Here is a 6235-nt window from a genome sequence, read left to right as displayed (position 1 = left end):
GAAATGTTGTAAAAGCACGGCTCAGTCTTAACCACCTCCTCCAGTACTGGCTAGTAGGGTGCAGGAGAAATCCAGCTTCTGATCTGCATTTTTAGTCCATGTCTATTACATGTATTTTAAGACTTTTAACATGCCAACTTGCTTTAAAACATCCTGTTAGGAAAAAAATAGAGGGTATACATGGATTTTAAAACCCCATGAAAAATCTATTATAGGGAGTAAGACTATAGTCCAAAGCTAAATCAAAAAATGGTGATAGGCGCTAAAGAAAATCCCTGTGAGGGATCCCATATGCACACAAAATTAAATAAATAAATATATAGGGTGACACAGGGTACAATAAAGTGGTGAACCGTTAAGTGAGGTGAAGTCACTGTAGGAGTGTCTGTATAAAAAGAACACAATGTGAAAAGGTAAACTGTCCTAAATATGGGGATGTCCTCCTATGGGGTATGTCGTTTTCAAAAGCCCCTAGCGTGGCTAATGCCTTTATGGCACAGTGGGAGGAACAAGCAGTATAGGAAAATACACCCACTGAATTAACACTATACAAAAGATATATTGACGACGTGATCATTATATGGAATGGCAGTAGCGACAGATTGGAAAACTTCTTGGAGAGATTGAATAATAATGAGAAAAATATTCGTCTTGTATGGAAAATCGATGATAAAACAGTTGACTTTCTGGATTTAAGCATAAGGCTAGAAGAGGATAAAATTACTACAAACATCTACTTCAAAACAGATGACACCAACAGTTACCTATCAGTAGAGAGCTGTCACCATTAAATAAATTGTACTAAAAGGATTTCAACGAGCAGGCAGAACTAATAGGAAAAAGATTTGAAGAAAAGGGCTACGAAGATTCCTGGATCAAAAAACAAATACAACAAGTACACGAGATGGATAGAAATGATATGTTACAGAACAAAACAAAACAAGTACATCATCAAGATGCACCATGCCTCATACTGGATTACAACATCCAACATAAAGAAGTAGCCATATTGGTACAACGGCAATGACACATCTTAAAAAATGATAAGGATCTGAAACACATTCTCCCAGATAGACCAAACATTATTTATAAAAGATCACCCACCTAGAGGAACATTGTGAAGGAGTTTCCCAAACACAGTGTATCGCGACACTTTGCACAAGTAATGAAATTGGTATAGGTTTCGCGCCACAGAAATTATTAAATGTTACCAAAATAACACAGAATATTGGATTACAATTATGTGAACTTAACAAATCATTGACATAAATTGGAAGCAGCCTCCCCAAAACAGTGTCTGAACAGTGATGTGAAATTGGTAGGGTAGGGGGCGCTACGTGCAAAAAACAATTACGTTATACTCTAATAACAAATTGATAAAAAATTATATAAATAAAAATCAATAGGAATCCATGAAAAAGTCCATGCATGAACAAATGCAAATGTGCGAATAAATATAATAAAGTCCTCAGAAAATTGTGTTCAATAATTTCCAAAATAAACACTGAGTAAGTGCAATAAGCGTTGATTGATGTGAAAAGAATCCGTGCTCATAAAGCCTTCGCCATATATTAAACATTGCACCCAACGTGGTCAAATATAAGATGGCTCCTTACCAGCTCAAGTTGACTCTTTAATTAAAAAGAAGTCAAATGCGCCTGTTTGAGAAACACTATCCCATATGCCCGGGTTCCAGTATCACAGTCAGTTTGGAGATACATAGACTGGAAGAGAGACCATAATAGTGTGATACCATTTATTATAAAACTTTAAAAACATAAAACTAGCCAAATGGCTCCTTACTAGATCGGGTGCCTCAATCCCAGCACTGAGGCTGTGAGCGTGGATCAGTAGGGAGAGGGTCTTCGTTGTGGTGTGCTGCAGTGATGGAGCTTACGATGAAGCGTGCCTGTCACCGCCGACAACCAGCAGACCTGGAAGTTGCGTTGTACGTGAATGGTATGCGCCTCAACGTACGTTTCGTATGGGTTACGTCATCAGGAAGCGTCTTGATGACGTAACCCATACGAAACGTACGTCGAGGCGCATACCATTCACGTACAACGCAACTTCCGGGTCTGCTGGTTGTTGGCGGTGACACGCACGCTTCATCGTAAGCTCCATCGCTGCAGCACACCACAACGGAGACCCTCTCCCTACTGATCCACACTCACAGCCTCAGTGCCGGGATTGAGGGACCCGATCTAGTAAGGAGCCATTTGGCTAGTTTTATGTTTTTAAAGTTTTATATTAAATGGTATCACACTATTATGGTCTCTCTTCCGGTCTATGTATCTCCAAACTGACTGCGATACTGGAACCCGGGCATATGGGATAGTGTTTCCAAAACAGGCGCATTTGACTTCTTTTTAATTAAAGAGTCAACTTGAGCTGGTAAGGAGCCATCTTATATTTGACCATGTCGGGTGCAATGTTTAATATATGGTGAAGGCTTTATGAGCATGGATTCTTTTCACATCAATCAACGCTTATTGCACTTACTCAGTGTTTATTTTGGAAATGATTGAACACAATTTTCTGAGGACTTTATTATATTTATTCGCACATTTGCATTTGTTCATGCATGGACTTTTTCATGGATTCCTATTGATTTTTATTTATATAATTTTTTATCAATTTGTTATTAGGGTATAACGTAATTGTTTTTTTGCACGTAGCGCCCCCTACCCTACCAATTTCACTTTGCACAAGTACACAATCAAGATCCTACACAATTACAGTTTTAGATAGAGAAATTCTATGAAAATTCATAGAGAAATTCAAGGGATCATGAAGAGGTAGTCATAAGATTAGAGCTATAAGCCAAAAAGAATGTAGATGGATACACACCCTTAGGACATTAACTCCAGGTGGAATGAACGTGGAGTTTGACTTAAATTGTTTTCTGAGCAATTTTTAGTACCTCTGTTTGAGCCCTTTTCATCATTTTATCATGCATATTTTGTATTTGTCCATGTATAAATACTATCCTACACTACCTTATTTATACAGTTCAATTCATGGGTCCAATATATACTTTAGGCTATGATTTCTATTGACTATATATGATGTAAGATATTTTGTATATATACACTATTTATTATATGCACTAGCTACATCAATGTATAAGTTGATCATCTCCGGTCGCTTTAGGTCTGCGACAGTCTGGAGTGAAATATGGCCTCTTTCCTCAAGGTATTTTTTTAACTGCAAACGCTCATCTTGTTTACATTTTGCTGATTTTAAATATTTCTATGTAAGAGTCCACACATCTTATTAATAAAGCATCACAGTTTTATACAGTATTTCACTATCTGAGGCATATTTTTCTCCTCTTCCTCCCTATTATGTATGGTGCATGGAGCACTCTAATAGGTAAATAGGAACCGCTGGGACCAGTGGGACTACTACAGGAGGGCTGCCATATTACATGCACCATTGGAGAGGAGTTGGAGAGAAAAAGTGAAACATTACCTTTTGAGGCTTTTTTACACTTATGCTACATGCGCTTCATTGTGTTACCAAGGTGAGAGTTCTGGGAGACTGGGCACGGATTTAGTTGTGTAATCACATCGTTCATCACGTGGTTAACTCCAGGGGAGAAGTTGATTCCATCTTTTTGAAAACCACATACCCCATAGGAGGATGTCCCCATATTTAGGACAGTTCACCTTTTCACATTTTGTTCTTTTTATACAGACACTCCTACAGTGACTTCACGTCACTTAACGGTTCACCACTTTATTGTACCCTGTGTCACCCTATATATTTATTTATTTTGTGTGCATATGGGATCCCTTACAGGGATTTTCTTTAGCGTGTATCGCCTTTTTATGATTTATTCCTATTATTGTGTACAGTTAACACTATTAGATACTGCAGCTTTAGAACACATTATTATTCACCTTGTTTACATTACTTAACTCACCAGTAGCGTGAAAGTTTTCTCATTTATCATTTTATAGTCCAAAGCTGCAGACACTCCTGCATCCCACTTTTCAGATCAAGGGGTGCAGGCTAGCGATTTACTGTCTGCTCCATAACCATAATATTCAAACAATAAAAGAGAAGCCACTCTCCTTCATTAAAGCCTTGTATAAAAATGGGAATGTGATTATGATGTTTGATGTTGTATTATGGGAAGAATGTGTAATTTCCCTTGGATCCTTAGACCCAGATTGTATACAGGACCTTCATCGAAGTGTTAGAGCTCTGGATTCCTTCTTAAAAAAAAAAATTCACATTCTTCTGGATCAACTAAACATTTTTTGGGGGGCGTGCAACTTTTTTTGAAATATGGAACTATTTAAACAATGCCTGTGATTAACTTCGATTTGAATTACAATGGCCTTTAAAAAATAATTTGAGCTGCCTTTTCTTAGGCTTCTTTCACACTATGGATTGTATGTCCGTTTTATAATATCCGTATTACACCTATTAACGGACGTTTATTAACGGATTTAATAACGGATACATACGGATAAATATTTTACCATTCTTCCTTTATTGAAAACGGATAATGTTTATCCGTATATATCCGTATACATCCGTTATATCATTCCTTTCTAACGTCCGTTAATAAAAAACCATTTCACCCTTTCTTGAAGTCCAGCTCCAGAAGTCTTTACTGAGCATGCTCAGTAAAATTAACGTCCGTTAACATAACGGACATTTACGGAGACATTTACTAACGTCCGTGCGCCATAGACTTCAATGTTAAAATATAACGGACGTTAATATATCCGTTACTTGCAACGGACAAAAAATGGACAAAAAATAGTGCAAGACCCGTCACATATTCCGTTATAACTAACGTCCGTACGTTATAACGGACTATTACGGATCTTTACGGAACATAAAAAAATCCCATAGACTTTAATGATATTTTATAAAGGACGTACAACTTCCGTTTTTTAACATTATCTGACGGATTTTAATACGGATTATTAAAACGGATTTATTTTGTAGTGTGAAAGGGGCCTTAAAGGCTTTCTGATTAATAGAACATATAAATAAAAATTACTCAGAAAAACTTATCAAAAGGAAATTTATTGGAAATAAAATTCAAACTTCCATTACAATAATAACAATAATAATAATAATAATAATAATCAGGTGCAGAGCAAAAAATAAAATTTACAGACGCGAAATAAAATACAAAAAGTCCCTTTCAAATTATGGTAAACATTTCCACAGACACTGTGGTACAAAGCAAAAATAAAAAAAAACCTGTGCATGAAAAGCAGAAATATAGTAACATAAGCCATTATTATTTACAAGGCAATGCAGGAACATTTTGTGTTTAAGATTTTTTTCGGTACAATTGTTCCCAAACAATGTAAGAGTACCTCTGTAACTATTTAAAAAATAGTTGCTTCTTTACTGTATTTTTTGCCTTGGTTTTGACATAGTAGAGATAATATCATTTTGTAAACAAGAAACTTTGGTACATTTCAAAAATCTGCATAGATCAAGAATGAGACTGCACACACATATAAAAATTCAGAGAAAAAATACCTCTTGGTGATAGCTCAGTGCTTAATCTTGTGTGATCTACTAGTTTAGGCAATCATAACAAAATAAAGTTGGGAGAAATTTCTAATTGGCAAAATAAGTAGGCTTCTATTACTGACGACTACTCTCTAAATGTGCAGTGAAGGTGATCCTCTGGATTAAGGTAATTTTGAGGCACTGTCCTGGAAAAAAACTGCAGGTCAGAAGTACTGACACCATTAACGCTTTATGGTCTGTTATTTAGAAAGCACTGAAAAATTTACATATTCTTAACAAGCAGTAAACACGCTTTAAAGCATGCACTGACCTATGTAGCTGCAGGCATTGTGGAGAAATGAATCCTCAAAATTTAAAGCAGAGCCATTGAAATCAACAGCTCATCAACCCTTGCTACATATCAGGAACTTGACAGGCAGCTTCCCCTCTAAAATAAATAAACAACAAATCCTGTAAGTTGTTTAGGAAGACCAAGAGTCTCTGTTAATTCATAGTACTTGCAGCTACAGAGATCAGTTAGGGCTAGTTTTAAAGTTAATTTACTGCTTGTTTAGAATATGTAAATACGTTAATGTCTATAGTCTGGTCACAGGTACATAGAAGTATCCTTGGGACTTTAGCAATGGGAACCTACATATCCCATGGAAATTTTCCTTTAACTAATGACTAAGGATGCAGTTATTCATGGCTTCCTGAGAACTGGTACACTAAGAGAATTATTGCA

Source organism: Rana temporaria, chromosome 4 (assembly GCF_905171775.1).
Source record: "Rana temporaria chromosome 4, aRanTem1.1, whole genome shotgun sequence".
In the NCBI taxonomy this organism is placed as follows: domain Eukaryota; kingdom Metazoa; phylum Chordata; class Amphibia; order Anura; family Ranidae; genus Rana; species Rana temporaria.
This window is presented reverse-complemented; position numbering follows the sequence as displayed.